General features: G+C 40.0%; 1 long non-coding RNA gene across 1 annotated transcript; it reads left to right on the forward strand.

The window, feature by feature from the left end:
• The first annotated feature begins 5,311 nt into the window (after positions 1 to 5,311).
• Positions 5,312 to 20,123, forward strand: LOC112576463. The gene is made up of 3 exons (XR_003101846.1): positions 5,312 to 5,975; positions 7,808 to 8,507; positions 15,945 to 20,123. It is a non-coding gene; the product is annotated as an uncharacterized LOC112576463 (long non-coding RNA).
• Positions 20,124 to 20,398: the final 275 nt, after the last annotated feature.

Consider the following 20,398-nt stretch of genomic DNA (forward strand, 5'->3'; position numbering starts at 1 on the left):
GTTGACGTGTTCAAAACATGCATTGGAATTTTTTTTTTCTTTGGGATGTTTTCGTTGTCTTATATGATCAATTTTCTGTCAAGCCTTTAACGAAAACCTATTGATTGCCAAGCGAAACCATAAAATCTAGTGGCTACAAGCGACCATTAATTTTGTTTGACATGATCGACTATGTTAAAATCTAGGTAGAGCTAATTTTTTTTATCTATTTTGTTTTTTGTTTATTATTTCCTTAAAATGAACAATTCTGTCAACCATTTCATGAAGACCCACTACTATATACAAACAGCGTTGGATAATTGCTTCACTAATTGTTTTAAGATAGAAATCGCATCAGCAAATATACGTGTTATACTGAAATCGCCATTTTCTAATCTGGGACAACTCTCACGAGGAAAACGCACGAACGAGATGAACATTTTCTCAGCATCTATTATCAACTAGAGTAGAGTGATGTCCCTTCATTTAACTACCGTATGTCAGCACTTCGGCATAATTTGTATTTGCCCGTTTATCTGCGTCAGATTTTGTGTACCAATGCTCAGTGACTCTGTGATATCATTATCTATCCTTCTGGATTGGTTGCTGTGTCTTCGTGACTTCTATCATTTATCTGGAGCATTTTATTTCAACTCTAACGTCCGCGCCATCTTGCCATATTTTAGATCTGTGCATCATCTGGATTACCGTGCCCACAAACAATTGTATCTTTTCCAGTACTGCTGAGCATTGTGTTTTTTCCATTTTCTGATTTGTGGACCTGTGTTTGTGTAACCAACACGTCAAGTGGCTACGTACAATGGGCTGTCGTACCAGAAATAACAAAGATTGAATTCCGCACTGAAGTGTTTTATTCAGTTTTGCTCAGCGTCTGGCCTAACTGCTCTCTCTAAAATTCACAAAAGCTCCCATCCGACTGTCAGCCCTACTATTTATTCTCCCTACCCTCGAACATTCTAGACCTCCCTCGCAACAATGACATTCTACTTTGTAGCAAAAAAGACATTTAACAGTGTTGAACATTGCAGAACCTTCTAGAGTCCAGATGCAAGGAACAAAGACATTCTATTCTACTTTGTCGCCATCAAAGACATGCTACTTTGTTACATTACTGCCGTGCAGAACATTCTAGAATAGATCGGCAAAGACATTACGTACACTACTAGAGTGCTACATTTGTGAGTGGTGTTCATGCGCTTGGAAGCAGCAGATTGTCTCTCACATTTAAGGTCCTTTTCAGCCATCAGTTTGTTTGGTACTCTATAAATAATGGTATGAACTTTCCTTTTGGTTTTCTACAACTGCTGATGTGAATATTATTGGAGTACTTTTATGAATTTTGGTGAAAACTGGAACTTGAAGTTGCTACTGGCTTTACTCTACTCACTGACAGTGGCACAGGAGAATTAGAGGTTTTCCCTGGTCTGATGTTCAGAGGCTTTCCGTTGGGACTATGGTATACTTGTATTGTGAGCGATGGTAGTGTCAGGGCTTCTCCCTGAGTAATGTTTGACAACAGTATTTTCCTGTGGACAGCGACAGTATTGAGTGGTTGGACAAACTGAGATTGTGCTTTGTCTACACACTGCAATATGATCATGTTCATCTTTTGTGATTGAGTCAATTACACTACTCTGCTTCTGTGTTAAAAGACCTTGCCAACAATGTGACTGTATTGGATATTGTCATATTGCAGAAAACTTGGACTAATTAAGAAGAAAACCGTGCGTGGAGTACGTGGTGGGAGGATAGTTCGAGCATGTAGCCTTGCTAATTCCCGTTCAGACAGTGCAAGTGTTAACACCAAGCTCTGGCACCAGTGAGCCTCTAGGACTTACAGACTCTGTGGATAGTTTGTCTTTGGAGCTACGGCCTTGTTCCTGTAATTCTTCATGCTGCTGCCCACCCCTGCGCATTGAGCGTCTCTCAGTGATACGGAATTTGTACGTTATAAAACTCCATCATCATCATCAACTACAGTTTGATCTGTTAGGGTGGCATAAGCAGGAATGGAACAGAGAGATTGCGAGAGGGCTTGGCTACTACAGCTGTTATGGGCGATCATGCCTGCAACGAGCAACAACTTAAGTGTGTGCAAGTAAGTGTGATTCATTCAACTGACTTTATTTTTTTATCCAAAAAGAAGATGTAATAACTGCAAGCAAAGCGCGCGAGAATCGGCCACAAGGACGTCGATCACATTTCGACCGCGCGCCGATCACTGAATTTATACTCACACGCTTGCACAAGCAAATAGTAATAAGATCATATCACCTCACAAACTTATTTTGAAATCGGGTTCATACGAGACAGAGTGGCGCAGACCATCCAAAGCTCGATGTTGAAGCGAGGTATGCTCATGTGTAGAAACTATGGATCTTCTAGTGTTTGCTGAATGGATTAGCAGACATTTTCGTGGTATTTTTCTAAATCAAAACCAATAATAAATAGTGAGTTGTGTGTGTTTAGCCTTTTCGTGTTATTTTTATTTAAATTTGACCTGTAGTTACTCTTTAGCAGATGATCAAACACCCACTCGCGCAGGGATATCAAACGAAAATAGTCCACTATCCACATCACTTTCAAGCTATAATAATTTGAACGTAAAAGTTACAATTGTTTCTCAACTGTTAAATTTAACTTTGTAGTATTTTTTTTTTCATGTAAGGTTCAGTACATTCTCTTCGCATACCTCGCTTCAACATCGAGTCTTGCTCAACGTTCTATCATGCTACACCACGAATATCTTGAATGGGTCGTTTTCACTCACGTGATACACACGTTAGCACAAAGGCACTGTCCGCCATCTTGTATCCCTAACGCTTCGCGTTTCTTCAGCGACTCTATATCGGCTTGTGGCCATGTGTCACGACACCGCTAGCGTCTCTCGTTCTCACTCTCTCGAACACACCAACGGAGTCAGACAATTGCTCGTTCTTTCTCTAAAAACACAAAATGATTTTGCCTCTACGAGTCTGCATACGTTTATTAATAATAAAAAAAAAATAATAAAAAAAAGCCTATGAAAACACAGTCACTATCACAATGGCTCTTCCTTTCGTCTAACACATCTACCAAGTGCACTGAACTCAATGCTCACTATTAAAACTCACTGCCTTGCCAATGTCTCCTCTAACACAATCACACAAATCCCTGTATCTATTACTCACTATTCAAACTCACTGTCTTGGCAATGGTTCTTCTAACACAATCACATATCTCTACTGAATCTTCTACACATTGTCTTGGCAATGGCTCTTCTAGCACAATCACAAAAATCCATGGAATCTACTATTAAAACTCACTGTCTTGGCAATAACACCTCGACTAACACAACCTCCAAACTAAAATGTACTCGATCTCTTTGCACACGTAGTGAGGCACAGAGGTCTAAGGCAATGGCTCTCTACTCTTAAACAAGCGTCCACCTCTCTCAGAATCCTTTTCTCTTCTCCCTATTAAAACACACTGTCCCGGCAGTGGCTTCTCCCTTCAATAAGAAACACAATCCTCCTCCCCTTCATTAAGCGTCCAGTTTCCCCTCCTCTCACTCATTGCTTTCTACCCTAATCTCTCCTAGCTGGCCCCTCTCTCCTTCTCCAGTCACACCTTTTCTTTCTTCTTTAACATCAAACAAAAACTTTTGCACATTCAAATACATTGTTATTAATTCTTTTCAGAAAACTTTTGTGTCTGCTGACAGAACATAACTTTACATAAAAAATCATTACAGGCTAAGAACGAACATATCAAAATCCCAATCTAAATAACATCACTGATATGGATTACTAAGAACTATTGGTTAGGTCAGGGGTGGGCAAATAGCGGCCCGCGGGCCGCATGCGGCCCGCCAAGTGGTTCTCTGCGGCCCGCAGAAGCCCTTTGGCAACACACAAAAAATATTACCGAAAACAAGTTACGCTTAGTCCCTTCCCACGCCTGCTGCGTACGTAATGGCCGGCCTTGAACTGTCTCGCCGGTAGCCAGTGGACCCTTTGTTACACCTGAGTTACAAAGCGGCCTGACCAACTTAGGAAGGTCATGACCAGACAGGGGAGGGGGGATGTAGACGCGCCGTTAGGTAAGGTGACCAGACGTTCATGTTGATGATGCACCTGATGAATTACAACTTGAACTGATACACCTTCAATCAGAACATGCATTGAAGGAAAGGTTTTTGTTCCCTGTCACTGGTTGAGTTTTATAAGTGCCTCTCCAACAAATCATTTCCTTGTTTAAGAGTGTTTGCTGCCCAACTATTTTCAATATTTGGTTCAAGTTACATCTGTGAGCAAAGTTTTTCCTGCATGAATATAAACAAGTCAAAGAACAGGTCATTGCTTTCAGATGCAAACTTGCAGTCAGTTATGAGAGTATCTACCAGTAATTTTGAGCCAAATTTTAAAAGAATTGTTCAGCAAAATTGTATTCAAAAACATTTTTCTCATTAAATTGTGTGTACTTAATTGTTCATTCTGGTTTTATATTTAATCTACAGTGTTACATATTTCATGTGCTCATTATTAAATAAAATGCGTTTGTTTACATTTGGCGATTTTACGTCGTTTTTGTATTCAATTACAAGGTGCGGCCCTCGGACTAGTCATGACCCAGCAATGCGGCCCTCGCAACAAAAAAGTTTGCCCACCCCTGGGTTAGGTAATCTAAAATCCACAAAGAAGCTCTGGCATCAATATTGCTCTGAATTAGCTTCTGAGCATTCAAATGACAATAACATATAACAATAGCACACATCCCAGTTAAATTGCCCATTGGGATTAATAAAGTCAGTTATTATTGTTATTATTGTTATTGTTAACATTTGATTCAATTATACATGTTTGAGTATCCTGCTAATAACTTACCAAGTAACTTATCTGATCAGTTGGATATCATAATGCTATTATGAAGAAAGTGCAAAAGAAAAAGAAGTACAGTAAGGTAATTGTGCATTTTATATCTGAGAATAACTTCTGTGGTAATGTAAACATATACTGATTGCAAGCATGCATTCTGAAAATAAATGCTGATTTCAAACTAAAAAATTGCACTATATAGCTACTCAATATAGGCACTATGGATTTATGTACATTTACAATGCAGCAACAAAGCCAAACTATTTTGTCTATGACTGGATTAATTATCATCACCAGGCTTTGTTGCCATCAGGTCAATAGGCACTTTAGACTGCAAAATGCCAAACTTTCTGCGAACAAAGCCTATAACTCTCTCAACATGAATTCGTACATGTCACGGACCAGTCTGTTAGGAACAGGGGGTTGTTGCCCCTGTCTTTTGTTTGTCAGAGATTATTGCCCTTACCAGTATCGGAGAGTGTTTTTGGTTGCATCGTGTTTAGCGTCAGAACACTACGTCATTTTATGACGTAGTTTTAGATGGTTAGGAGAGTGAAAATTTTTGGAAGAAGCAGACGACCGGAGACGAGATATAGAAAGGACAGGCGTGAAAGTGGTCTGACTGTACGTGTGGATACAGGGACCGGTAGAAAGTAAATTAGTGCCTTGCCGAGTGAAGGAAGTTACTCATCGAGAGAAGTCACTTCAGCAGATGATAGCAGCAGCCGTGGGTATTTTATGGGTTTCACGGACTCGCTGTTGCTGTTTTTACTGCGGAGCCGCTGCTGCTATATGTTGGGACTGCAACTTCAGTAGAACTGCTACTGAAGGTTCCTCGCCGAATCCGCTACTGGGAGCGGTGGACATCGCCGAGCTGACGAGAAGTTCCAGAGAAGAACAACCCGAGCCGACGACAATAGGCGGGCAGCATCCCACCACAACTGGAGAGTGTTGAGCAAGTGGGCTCCTCTCTCGTACCTGTCAGCGACGACAACCCACTAACTGCGGGGAGGGCCGTCGCTGTTGTCTGCTGTAAACCTGTGCAGCGAGTGGAGGAAAGACACGGGGTGTAGTGTCGAGCACTCCGAAGATTTGATGCTGGTGTCGGCAGAACATACAGTAAGGTTTTTATTTCTTGCCCCACCAGTAGAGAGAGAGAGGGGGGGGGAAGGTTTTATACCCCCATAGTTACGGTTCACCCTCATAGAGAGAAAGACTGTTGAATCGGACTTTTAGCACTTTGGTGTGCTGTTTCCTTTGTATGAGCACTCGGACTTTCTTAGCGAGTAGAAAAGTGCTCGGAGAGACAGATCGGTACTAGTTACTGACATGGACATGTTTGATAGTCTTGGTTAAGTAAGTGCGGACTGCTGGGGACCTGCCGCGGTGCGGTCGTAGTAGTTACGTTAGTGTTAAACATTACATTCTTGATTTCGTTGTGTATGAGTGGAAGAGTGTGAATTCACTTACTCATTTTTGGAAGTGTCTTGTATGGTTATTTATGTTTTAAGTTTTTCATAATAATAATTATATAGACGTCCCAAACTGAAGTGATCTCGTGTGTGTTTTAATTTGAAAGAACGCGCAGTCCGACTGCCGGTCGTGACAGTACAGAGGCTACTTTTCTCGAATTTTCAACTTGTAGTGGGTGTAGTTGCTTTTTCCCCATGGGTAAAATCTGGAATTATTAATTTAGCTTGACAAAAAAGAACTTCATCTTCAATGTTGAAACCTCTGTCGGCCATAATTACATCACCTGGTAACAAGTTGGACAACAAAGAAGTATTTTCAATGATGTGTTTGTCTGAAGACCTGCCACCAAATGCATCCGAAATGTAGCTGATTGACCCTTGTGGTGTGATCCCAATCAGATATTTGGCAGAATGATATTTTTTATAGTTGGAATAAACTTGGATCTGATTGGTTTGGCCTGAGGGTTTCTGTGCTTCAAGTTATAAACAGTCAACAATAACAGGAACTTTATCTTTAAAGTTTTCTCTAAAGCACATTAGCATAGACAGTTTCAGTGCATCTCTTGAAGGCCAGTGCAACAAAAAAGACAACTGTGCCACAAGTACATCAAGAGTTCTATGAAAAATCCTTTGCACTGTTGACACGGATACTTTCAGCTGATATCCTATATCCTGTAATTGGTAGTTCAGCCTGATCTTAATTAAACACAGCAAAAACTCTTGCTCTTTGGACAGTGACTGTGTTTGATTAGACATGTATGGCTCTATCGTTCTGAAAATAAGGTCCAATACTGCCAATGAAGGAAGTCCTGTGTAGAATGGAACTTTAGCTTCATCTTCAACATTCACCTGTCTTTCATAAATAGAACAATGTTGTCAGTTTTTAACTGAATCAAGAAGTCTGGTCTCAGAGTCCTGCATGATTGCATCTATATTTAGTCCAGTCAAATCTGTATCATTTGAACATGAATCTTCTATGTCACCATGTAAACTTTCTTCGCAAGCACTTGAGCAACCAAAATCACTTTCACACAATTTTTCTTCCTGGCTTGTCTCACTGCTGATTGATTTTCGCTTCTTGCCTGCAGTATGAAGAGTAGGGACAGCTGCATTACTTCTTTTGCGAGACACAAGCCTCAAATACCTGTTTTTCAAAGTCTCAGCCTCTGAGCAAGTACTTGATCGCTCATGTCCCAAGTGTAGTGTGAGAAGCCAGGAAGGGCTGTTCGGGAAATTCACATAGGCTGGCTTTTCTAGACACAAGAATAAAACAACCCATGAATTACATCTTTGTGACATTGACTACAAAAAAGTAATAATAATCAGCACTGAAACAAAATAAACCAAATACAAGTCTAAAAAGAAAAATAATGAAATAGAAATAACATTTTTTATCCTCTTTCTCTCTAGCTATAGTTTATTAGTCATGGTCATGCATAATGCAAGTCTTAATAATGCATCTAACGTTTCTCGTGACAGACGGATCTTGATCTTCAGCATCTTTGAAAATAATCTTGGAAATGACAGCGGTCATCTTAAGGATCTATCTTTGATCTCATCTACTACGGCATCTTGATCTATTGGCCTTCTATACAGCTTATCTTATCATCTTGATCATCCTTGGTTACCAGATACAGCACCTTCGATCCGGCCTTTCGCATTGGCCTTCCTTGACTCATCACGAAGACTACCTTCACCTTCTTCCTTTGGCCTCACCTGGACCTTTGGAGCTTTCCAGTCCTTTCGATTATCACCTTCAGCTTCACCTTCGTTTTTCAGCGACCTTTTGCTAATCGTCTTGGATCTTCAGATTCACCCAGCCTGGTTACAGCTTGCTACAGCCAGCCGATCCAGCTTCATCCAGACACTTTCAGCTTACTGATTCCACCTTCATAATCCGAAAACGCACCGAGCTTCATTGCAGCTTTACGATTTAGTGATTTTGAGACTTATGAGATACTGTTACGAGATATACAGCACCTTTGATCCGGCCTTTCGCATTGATCTTCCTGGACTCATCACGAAGACTCCCTTTCCATCCAATGTGTTACAAAATGGATTATATAACTTGTTCAAAGCATCAGGAACTGTGATTCTGTCTTGGATATTGGTACCACATACAGATTTCTCTTTGCCATAGTCGACGGCTTCAAGGCGCAGTCGGGTGATGGAGAGTCTGGTAGGTGATCTCTATTGTTGCCCTAATTTTTCTAATTCGTAATATTAAATTTATTTCTAGTTGTTAGATATACTATATAATGCATTTTTCAGATTAATTTTTTTTAAATAACCCTTCCGTAGCTACATGTTTGTAATGGGGGATTACCCACAAGTCAATAAAGATATAAATAAGCATTGTGGTAAAATTATCACAAGAAGTGTAGCGAAAAGAATGGGCTTTGAGGATGATTTCCTCGTTAGTGAATCAAGCAATGACTCGGTCTCACCAGTAGTGGATCATATTCCGTTTGAGATTAAATCAAATGAACTAGACTCTGACTCTGCTACTGATTACCAAGCAGTAGTCAGCAGAAACCGAAGAAGGAAGCTTCTTCCTAAAAATTTTAGAGCTGAGAGACAAGGGAACGTACCTGAGCTGCGATTCCGTCGTAATTACCCCTGCACAGAGGGACAACAAGGCAGTTGTTATGGCTGGTCCTGTAAAATTAACTAAAGAAGTTAAAACTAAAATAGGTGAGGTTGTAGAGATACGAGGACAAATAAACTCATCATTGGATGCTCTAGTAAGCTCCAACAACAGGAAGTGACAAACCGTAAACACTTTTTGGGTTTCCCAATATTATGTTATCTACCAGGGCAAAACATACCGGTTAAAACAGACAAAAAGAGAGGATTGGGAGTGGTTAAAAACATTCCACTTGAGGAAAGCCTAGAGGACTTAAACCAGCTGCTAGGCCCAAAAGTAAGAGCGCTGAAACGGTTTACTTTCAGCACTAAAGAGTGCAAAAATCACCCAAGTAAAGCGATCCTCCTTGAATTTATTGATAGCGAGACGCCTAACACCATTAGAATAGGCTTTCAATCGTACCATGTAGAACAATTCAATTCGACGGAACACCAATGTTACAATTGTAATGGGTTTGGACATATTGCGGTTAACTGCAAACTTAAGGCTGTCTGTGGACGATGCAGCAAAGGGCATGACACCAGATTGTGCACAATACAGGAACATAAAGAATTCACCTGCATCAATTGTGGCACCACCGGCCATAGCTCTCGGTATGGGGGCTGTCCCTGCAGGGTTATACATAAACAAGCCAGCCAGATCAGTGCGACTGGCCAAATGTCCTACCGGGACGCTTTGATTTCATCCAAAAATAAATACTGGGCAAGGCAAGCTACAGCACCAGTTAAGACAACCACGAACGTCCAACAAACTTCTCCACCGGCCCCCCCGATAGTTACCACCCTACAGGAACTGGTCCTAGCCTCTCAACCTCTAGCTGACACTGAAACAGAACTATTGACTGATCACAATAGCCAGACTACTGATATGACAGTGACCGTTCCTCATGACAGTCACCTTCCTCAGGCAGCAGAATCGTCAGATGACACGGAGAGTTATGATAGTCTTTCAGCTGTTGTCATGTCTCTAATGAGAAAAGTGAGTGACTATAGCAGTAAGATTATAGAAAGTACAAACCTAAGAGAAAAAGAAATGCCAGTCATGTTAAATATGCTCTGTACCCTGTCAGGGGTGATGGACTTACTACTACATGGTTAGCGTGCAGATAAAATTTATGCAATGGAACTGCCGGGCACTACAAAGCAATTATTGTGAACTATTTAAATTTCTTAACAGTAGTCTTCCAGTTGTCATAGATCTGCAGGAGGTAAACTTCATATACAAGTCAAGGCCTCACCCGCTCAAAGGAGAGGGAGTAGCTATCTATGTCAAAGATGAATTGACAGTCACTGAAGTGTTCCACCATCTTCATCCCGATATAGAGGTAATCATAGCTAAAATCACTTTGACTTCTGGTAAAAAACTTAAAATAGCCAACATATATATATCTCTAGCTTGAGTAAATACAACACATTAGCAACACACGATCTGACAAGTGTCTTCCTATCAGCTAATCTAATCCTTGGGGACTTTAACGCTAAAACCCCACTCTGGGATCGGGAAAAATCGAAAGCAGATAAAGGAGGCAGGATGTTAGAAGAAGCGATGGATATTTCTAATATGTGTTTGTTAAATAATGGTCAACCCACTCACTCTATTGTCAGGGCGACACAGACTCTACGTTAGCCATAGACTTATCGGTATGTACCCCGGAGATGGCGAATATTTTGAAATAGGAAGTTTATGAGGAAGATACCCTTGGGAGTGACCACTTCCCGATCATGATCTCCATGCCAATAACCAAAATACATCGTCCTAACCTTCCACGTTTCAGAATTAATACCAAAAGAACTAATTGGAGTCTGTTCCAGTCACTGATATTACTGAATGATATATGGCTCCCTGATGAGGACATAAACACGAAGACAGACAAATTGACAAACAGCATCATAATAGCTGCCAAATCAGCAACACCAGGAGGCAACGGTAGGGAATATAAATATGCTGGTCTAGCCTAGTGGAATAAAGAGTGTGAGAAGGTGATTAGAAACAGAAAACTTAAAGATATGGAAAAAAATAAAACCATAGAGAATAGAATAGAATACAGGAAAGCAAGGTCAATAGCAAAAAAGACTATCTTACAAGCCAAACAAGAAGACTGGCACAGGTTTACAGAATCTTTAAATCTAAACCCCAACATCAATGACAGCTGGAAAAAAGGTTAAACGACTTAATCAGGGCCCCAGATCTACCATGCCAACCCTGTTGAAAGATGGTTTGAAGTATGAAACAAACCAAGATAAAGCCAATCTCTTAGTGGACCAATTCCAAGAAGCTAGTTCTGATTCTAATCTAGACCCCGACTTCAAAATACAGGCTGAACGAGACTTCCTACCTCCAATAAACCAAGAGGATCCTTGTCACTTAACGGCAAAAATAACTATGGCAGAGCTTGAACAGGCCCTAGCAACAAAGAGGCTGGGATCGGCTCCGGGCCCGGACCTCATCACATATGACATGCTTCGGAGGTGTCCTTCTAAAACTAAACTTACTATCTTAGAACTTTTTAATGATATTCTAGATAAGGGTTCCTTCCCAGATATGTGGAAAATGGCTACGGTTGTCCCAATCCTTAAACCCGGTAAAGAGAAAACTACACCCGCTAGTTACAGGCCTATAGCGCTTACCTCGCAGTTAGGCAAGACGTTTGAAGCAATTATTAAATCGAGACTTAACTACTTCTGTGAAAAGAACAACATACTGCCCCCGGCACAGTGTGGTTTTAGGAATAAACATAGCACAATGGATCATATAACAGCTCTACAACAGGAAATAATCAACACCAACACAGAAAAAAAGAGTAAACCTATGTGGAGTATTCCTGGACATTGAGCGGGCCTATGACATGCTCTGGCATGATGGGCTGATCCAGAAACTCTACCACATGGGCACTCCTAATAAAATTATCCAATTAATCAGCTCCTTTTTATCAAACAGAAAAATCTCAGTCAGTGGTCAGCCAGACGTCCAAAGAGGTGACGCATGATAACAGAGTGCCTCAGGGGAGTGTTCTCAGTCCATTACTGTTTAACATAATGATTGCGGACCTTCCCAAATGTGTCAAGTATGTCAGAGTCAAACAGTTTGCTGGTGACACCTCCCTCCTAGGAAAAGTAGAAATATGCAAAACATGCAACCCGAAAGTACCTAAATACATAGGTATTGCTGAGATCCAACAGGATCCAACAGGATCTCCATGAAGTAGCAAACTGGTTGAAATACAAGGGCTTTAGGTTATCTCTTCCCAAGATGCAGGCAATAATATTTAAAAAGCCGAACCAAACAACAGAATATCCCAAACTAATGCTTAACCACACAATCATTGATTATAGCTCCCAGGTACAATTCTTAGGAGTCATATTCTCGGATAAAACCAACTGGTCCCCTTATGTAGACAAGATAACGAAATCTGCAAAAAATGGAATAAACCTCATGAGAGTAGTAAGCGGTAACAACTGGGGCACCCACCCGAAATCTCTACTTAACTTATATCAAGCTCATGTCATGTCCAAACTGCTCTACGCAGCCCCCCTTTTCGTACACTTGAGGTCTAACCATATAGCCAAACTCCAATCAGTTCAGGCCAGGGCACTAAAAATAGTGCTGGGTGTACCTTCGTATACACCAAACTTGTCAGTATTGGCAGAGACAGGACAAAAACCAATAGAGCTGATTATCACAGAGAGAGCTGCCAACTACTACTGCAAAATGCAATGTCTCCCTCCAGTCCTGCGGGTCCACTCGCAACCCCACAGACACAGAACGGGTCGACCCACCCCTCAACCAACTATACATCATATGAAACAGTTAGAAAACACAAAAGGTACAAAAACAAACATAACAGCACCTTACCCACTAACAGACAAGACAACTCCACCTTGGATACTTCCACAACCGCTTATAGACACTGATCTCTCTTAATATAGCAAAGAGGAACAACAACATATCATCAGCTCAGAGATCAGACTCAAACTAGATACCATCTACAAGGATCGACTACATACAGATATACACAGATGGCTCCCACAACCCAGAGACATTCGAGACTGGAAAGGAGTCTTTAGTCCTGACTACATAAACCTTTCACTCAAATTACCAACTCACACCTCCATTTTCACAGCTGAGATGACTGCTATACGGACAGCCCTTGAGAATATACATCTCACAATGGGAAACATCACCAACCAACAGTTTTTAGTACTTTCAGACTCCCTTTCAACACTCCAGGCTATTCAAAATTTATCATCTGGAAGACTTGACATTGTTTATGATATACTGTCCATCATAAACAAAATCACTGCTGGGAATGGTGCTGTCAGGTTCCTTTGGGTTCCATCCCATATTGGGTTAAAAGGGAACGAGGAAGCTGACAAACTGGCCAAACTGGCTGTAAATCAAACCAACAATCCTAACATTAATACCCTAAACATCTCTATTTCACCTGCGGAGAGGAGAATGGCTATAAAGCCAGCGATGCAATTATGGTGGAATGAGAAGTACAAGTTTAAAGGTAAAGGAAATAGGAGATTGCTAGATGATCGTCCTAGTCCTACCCTGATTTTCTTTGGCGCTAATAGATTCAGTCAATCAAAGATAGCCAGAGTGAGGCTTGGCAGGGAATATTTCACCACATATAGGTTACACCCTCTTTCATGCATGTGTGGAGGTAGGCTTAGCACTTCGCAAGTGCTCTTAGAGTGTCATGAAATCAAAGATGATAGAGTTGTCTTAAGTCAGGTCTTACATAAACACGGGCTATCCTTAAACTTTATCATCTGTCTTAACCCACCAAAAGATATATGGCACACCATACTGTCATTGGTAGTAACAGTGGTAACCTGGACTCTACACCACCTCTGCGGACCTGGCAGGCCTCCGGACCATCCTATGCCCTACATCATAAATGTTACATGGCTCCTATAAACAGTGCTTGCTGAACCCGTGGTTGGCATCCTTTCTCCCTTCCCTTATCCTTTTTCCTACTGGTTCCGCCACCCTCCATACTCTTCCCATCTCCTAACCTCTACCTCCCTTACCCCCTCCCACACAATGCGAAATCACCTTCAGGTGGAAGCACTTTCCCTTTCCAAACAACCAACCAACCATGCAAGTCTTGTTGTGATGTTCACTCAAGTCACACAAACTGTCACAAACCTACACTAAAGAGAACATTTATCGCAATATGTACAACATGCAGAGCAACTTTAAACACTTTAGCAAATTTGAAAACGTCTGGTTTCTTACCGCCAACAAAGTGTTTTGAACAGATAAGTATTTTGTTCCACTTCTCTTCTATTGTAATATCCTTTCGGTAAAGCAGACAACGTCGTTCTTCTGTAAGTATTCGTTTCATCACCTTGGTTCAAAATAATTTTGGGTGTCCTATGAAAAGGTACATCTAGAGCAGACCTGGGCAAAGGCCGGCCCGCGGGCCGGATCCGGCCCGCCTGCTGTCTCTGACCGGCCCGCCTGCTGGCAAAGGGATATTATATATACTATGTACATGTATACAGAATTGGGTAAAACTGAGTTGACTATATTAGTCCGGCCCTCTAAAACCATCCCAATTTCTCATGCGGCCCCTTGGGAAAATTAATTGCCCACCCCTGATCTAAAGGAACATTTCGTTTACTGCAGGGCTTGTTTCCGCATTCTTTTATACCGCAGACGACCATGATAACCGATCAGTTGCTAGCAAGCTTCTGTAACTATGCACTGCTTTTGTATGATAAACAAAATGGCCGCTGAAGCAGCTCGCAAAAACTGATGACGTCACGTGAAAAACGATTCATATCCAAGGGTGTCATACTGCGCTTTCTACCTGTCACTTTCTGGTCTTACAAAAACAAAAAATACACTCTCAAAATTAGCACGGATCTTTATGGCAAAATTTTAATTGTAAAAAATCCGAACATGTGATCTGCAGAGAACTGATTTATACTGTCTGGACAGAGTTTATGAGGTGTAATGATAATCCCTTCATTTTCTTATGTATATTTTTCTCAGTTAACTGTGTGAGCTCCCAGAAACAAAGAAAACTTTCTGTCTGTTGTGACCAGACATAGACAATGAAGGTATCTTGTATATCATAGTAGCGTTAGTACTAGAGCGATAGCGTTAGGCACAGGTAGATTAGGTGACGAGTAGTCACGTGTCTGCTTAGTATATAGTTAGCGGTAGATGTATACGTATCATTACGTGGATGATGATGTGATCAAATTGACTATGGGCTGGTCGAATCAAATGGTGCAGTGGTCGAATCGGCAAATGGTCTAATCGACAAGACCCTAAGCAAACTAGAGTTTTATCAGAATATCATACATTTTATAAAGACTAATGTCAAAACTGAGTGTATGCTATGTTTTAACAATTAGTATATAAGTATTATAAGTTGTGACATCCAAGTATACATCTTATACTGCATGTATGTTATAAATGTAAAGACAGAATAACAAATGCCAATTTGGTTTGAGTCAAATCAAATAGTTTGCATGTGTGTATATGTGTGTGCTAAAAGTATTCTAAAGCCAGAACTGAATGTAAGTATAAGGAAATGTAGAACTGTATACACACAAATATAGGAATATATAACAAAATTGATTGCAAGGTCATTGACACACACCAAGATTTCCCCTTTTTTCAGATATGTTTTATCATTACCAAAATATAAAACGTTTATATATCTTCATTTGGATTGTACAACAAAATATGAATATTAATTGTATATCTAAAAGATGTATAAATATCATGATTACACAGTGGAGATCACAGTCACAACCACTGGAATTCTTCTTGTGGTGTTCACATTTACAACTGTAAAAGTGATGCGCATCTGAATATGTATTAGATTAAGTTTGTATTTTTAAACAAACAGCTATCACAATCAGTTACACTTATTTATAAAACTTGAATAACCAACTGCTTTAAAATTACAGACAAAATTCTTATCTCATTATTTTAAATTTCCAGGAAATTTTACCACTTGGCTAGAGGTATAAAGGGACATCATTTCAACCTAAATCTGAGGGAAAATTCACCTGTGAAGTTCGGCTGGCAATATTTAATACAGATGGTACAAAACTGTGGCTTCAAAAATTTCAAGACGGAAGCAAGGTTACATTGTGTGCTAGGGATATTGTGCCAGCACAGGAAGGGGACACAAATATTTATAAACAATACTACCGATGCCAGCACAATACAAGCCCGGTTTCTGCTACAGCCAACAGCCATCTTGGTTCCAAGAATTCAGAATGTCCCGCTCTGCTAACAATTGCTATGAGGAGACAGCTTGGAAAACTCAGCAGGTACTACTCTTTAAGTGTAAATGTTATGATGATCAAAAGAAAGATAATGAATATGGGCAAAGCATTATGTTAGGTTCACACATATTTTGTCTGTTGATATTTAAAAACATAGTAACTACAGTCTGTATGTCATTAATTTTAATAGTACAAAGCACTCCTCTTAAATTAAGAAATTTTTGTGCGTATTGTTTTAGTGTAACCAATACGTCAATGGCTACGTAGGGTTGAGCTACGTTGTACAGGAAAACACAAGATGGATTTCTCTCGTTGGAGTTTCTTCATTCAATTCTCGGTTGCTGGCCTGCCTCCTCTCTGGCCCCCCACCGACTCGCTACTGTGATGTGTTTGGGAAGGAAAAGCCCCGACTAAACATCTACCGCTAACTATATACTAAGCAGACACGTGACTACTCGTCACCTAATCTACCTGTGCCTAACGCTATCGCTCTAGTACTAACGCTACTACTGCCTACTGCGCTATTCCCGTACCTACTACATCTGCCACCCCCGGCTCTAGTTCTCGATCCCCTCCTAAGTCACGGCGCCCTGTCAAGTCGTAAAAACGGACAGAAAAGGTTTCCCCCACTGTCCGCTGTTACTGAGCACCGCCTACCTATAATTACCTGGCCTCGAATTAGGCTAATTCGTGACGCGTCTCCTGACACGTCGGCCCTCTACATCCCCGCCGACTCTTTCTCCAATATCGAATTTCTAAGCAACGCCACCCAAGTTCTCAGGCGGGTGTAACAATAAGACCAGTGGCTGGGGTCGAGTCAGTTCAGCGTCACTCGACGCGAACCTTACACTAAACAATTTCATCGTACACTTCTAGAGTGCTACATTAGTATAGTATTTTAGTGGATTTAAAAAAAAATGGAACGCTTCTTTTGTTCAACACTTACATAGCATCTGCAGCTAGCTTGTCAATAGAATTAGATGTTCATAGCATTTTACAAATGACATTGTTATGTTCATTTTCTACAACCTACAAATCAAGACAAAAGTCAGTTCAAATTTGTTTTGACAAATGATCAAAGAGGCCATCAAGAGGCCAAATGTAACAGCAACTTGCTGGAGCAACCTCTCTCGCTTGTCGATTCCTCACCATTGGCTCATTTTGTACGCTCTCTCTCTGTTAGCGATTACTTCCCCTACTTTCATTTTCTAAAACCTAAAAATCAAGAGAAAAGTCAGTTCAAATTTGTTTTGACAAATGATCAAAGAGGCCATCAAAGAGTGGCTCAGCTACAATCGCTCATCTCCAATCAAAGTTTTGATTTTAATCGACATTTTTAATCGACATACAAAGTATTTCAATAATGCATACACACAATACCATATTTCAAATACCAAAAGGGATAATAAAGAACTAGAAATTTTTTTTTTAAAAAACAGGCGCATTGAACGCGCCTAATGTAGCAGCAACATGGGGAATTACCTCTCTCTGTTGGCGATTCCTACCACTCCTTTAATTTTCTACAACCTACAAATCAAGAGAAAAGTCAGTTCCAATTTGTTTTGACAAATGATCGAAAAGGCCATCAAATTGTGGCTCAGTTACAATGGCTCACCTACAATGAAAGTTTTGATTTTAATCGACATTTTCATTAAAATCATAAAAGTATTTCAAAAATGCATACACACAATACCATATGTCATATACCAAAATGGATAATAAACAACTAGAGAAAAAATAAAAATAACATGCGCATTGAACGCGCCAATTGTAACAGCAAAATGAGGGAATTACCTCTCTCGCTTTTCGATTCCTCACCCTTGGTTCATTTTGTACAATGAAAGTTTTGATTTTAATCGATATTTTGATTAAAAACATATAAGTATTTCAAAAATGCATACACACAATACCATATGTCAAATACCAAAATTGGATAAAAACAACTAAAACAAAAATAAAAATACCACGCGCATTGAGCGTGCCAAATGTAACAGCAACAAGCGGGAATTAACTCTCTCACTAGTCGATTCCTCACCCATGGCTCACTTTGTACAACCTATAAATCATGGGAAAAGTCAGTTCTAATTTGTTTTGACAAATGATCAAAGAGGCCATCAAAGAGTGGCTCATCTTTGCACGAAAGAGATGTGGGGTAGAACGGAGATTTTTCTCTTTTTTTGAGTATCATTGATTCTTCTTTATAATTAATGGTCACCATTTGTTGTACGTGTAAGGATTAGACACCATCTCTGATGAATAAAAGCATAAAAGTATTTCAAAATGCATACACACAATACCATATGTCAAATACCAAAATGGATAATAAACAACTAAAACAAAAATAAAAATCACATGCGCATTGAACGCGCCAATTGTAACAGCAAAATGAGGGAATTACCTCTCTCGCTTGTCGATACCTCACCCTTTGGTCCTTTTGTACAACCTGCAAATCAAGAGAAAAGTCAGGTCAAATTTGTTTTGACAAATGATCAAAGAGTTGCTCAGCTACAATAGCTCACCTACAATGAAAGTTTTCATTTTAATCGACATTTTCATTAAAAACATAAAAGTATTTCAAAAATGCATACACACAATACCGTATGTCAAATACCAAAATGGATAATAAACAACTAAAACAAAAATAAAAATCACATGCGCATTGAACGTGCCAATTGTAACAGCAACATGCGGGAATTAACTCTCTCACTAGTCAATTCCTCACCAATGGCTCACTTTGTACAACCTATAAATCATGGGAAAAGTCAGTTCAAATTTGTTTTTACAAATGATCAAAGAGGCCATCAAAGAATGGCTTCTCTGATGAATAAAAGCATACAAGTCTTTCAAAAATGCATACACACAATACCATATGTCAAATACCAAAATGGCTAATAAACAACTAAAACAAAAATAAAAATCACATGCGCATTGAACGAGCCAATTGTAACAAAAATGTAAACAGCAAGGGACTTACTCTACGCGCTATTGCATTTCTGCGTAGTCGTCGTTCTTCTTGTTCTTCGTCTTCATCATCCTACAAATCAAGAGAAAATTAGGGTTAGACACCTACTCTGATGAATAAAATATTCGTTTTGAATATATATTTTCGCTGCGATGGGGACACCGCGGGAAGCTCAAATGGCTTTTTTCTAGGCTGGTGTGGCAACCAATTGTGGTAGGTGCATTGTTGTAGTTGTATAATTCACAAGGGAGAAAACACGGGAACCTTTAGGACTTGTTCCTCCAACGATTACTTCCCAATTGTAACAGCAACATGAGGGAATTAACTCTCTCGCTTTTCGATTCCTCACCCATGGCTCACTTTGTACAACCTATAAATCATGGGAAAAGTCAGTTCAAATTTGTTTTTACAAATGATCAAAGAAGCCATCAAAGAATGGCTTCTCTGATGAATAAAAGCATACAAGTCTTTCAAAAATGCATACACACAATACCATATGTCAAATACCAAAATGGATAATAGACAACTAAAACAAAAATAAAAATCACATGCGCATTGAACGAGCCAATTGTAACAAAAATGTAAACAGCAAAATGCAGGGACTTACTCTACGCGAGGTTGCATTTTTTTGCAGCCTTCTTTCTTCTGCTTCTTCTTCGTCATAATCATCATCCTACAAATCAAGAGAAAATTAGGGTTAGACACCTACTCTGATGAATAAAATATTCGTTTTGAATATATATTTTCGCTGCGAGGGGGACACCGCGGGAAGCTCAAATGGCTTTTTTTCTAGGCTGGCGTGGCAACCAATTGTGGTAGGTGCATTGTTGTAGTTGTATAATTCACAAGGGAGAAAACACGGGAACCTTTAGGACTTGTTCCTCCAACGATTACTTCCCAATTGTAACAGCAACATGAGGGAATTAACTCTCTCGCTTTTTCGATTCCTCACCCTTGTGTCCTTTTTGTACAACATGCAAATCAACAGAAAAGTCACTTCAAATTTGTTTTGACAAATGATCAAAGAGGCCATCAAAGAGTGGCTCATCTTTGCTTGTATCTATCATGTATACAATTTTCTTTAATTTCTGACGTGTGAAATTCCGATCGGGTTGGGAAATCGAAACAGTTACTATCTTTCATGTGAGCTTACTACAAGAAATCAGGAGCCTATAATTCTTGGAAAAATTAACAACACGCAA

This window comes from Pomacea canaliculata, linkage group LG12 (assembly GCF_003073045.1).
Source record: "Pomacea canaliculata isolate SZHN2017 linkage group LG12, ASM307304v1, whole genome shotgun sequence".
Lineage (NCBI taxonomy): Eukaryota > Metazoa > Mollusca > Gastropoda > Architaenioglossa > Ampullariidae > Pomacea > Pomacea canaliculata.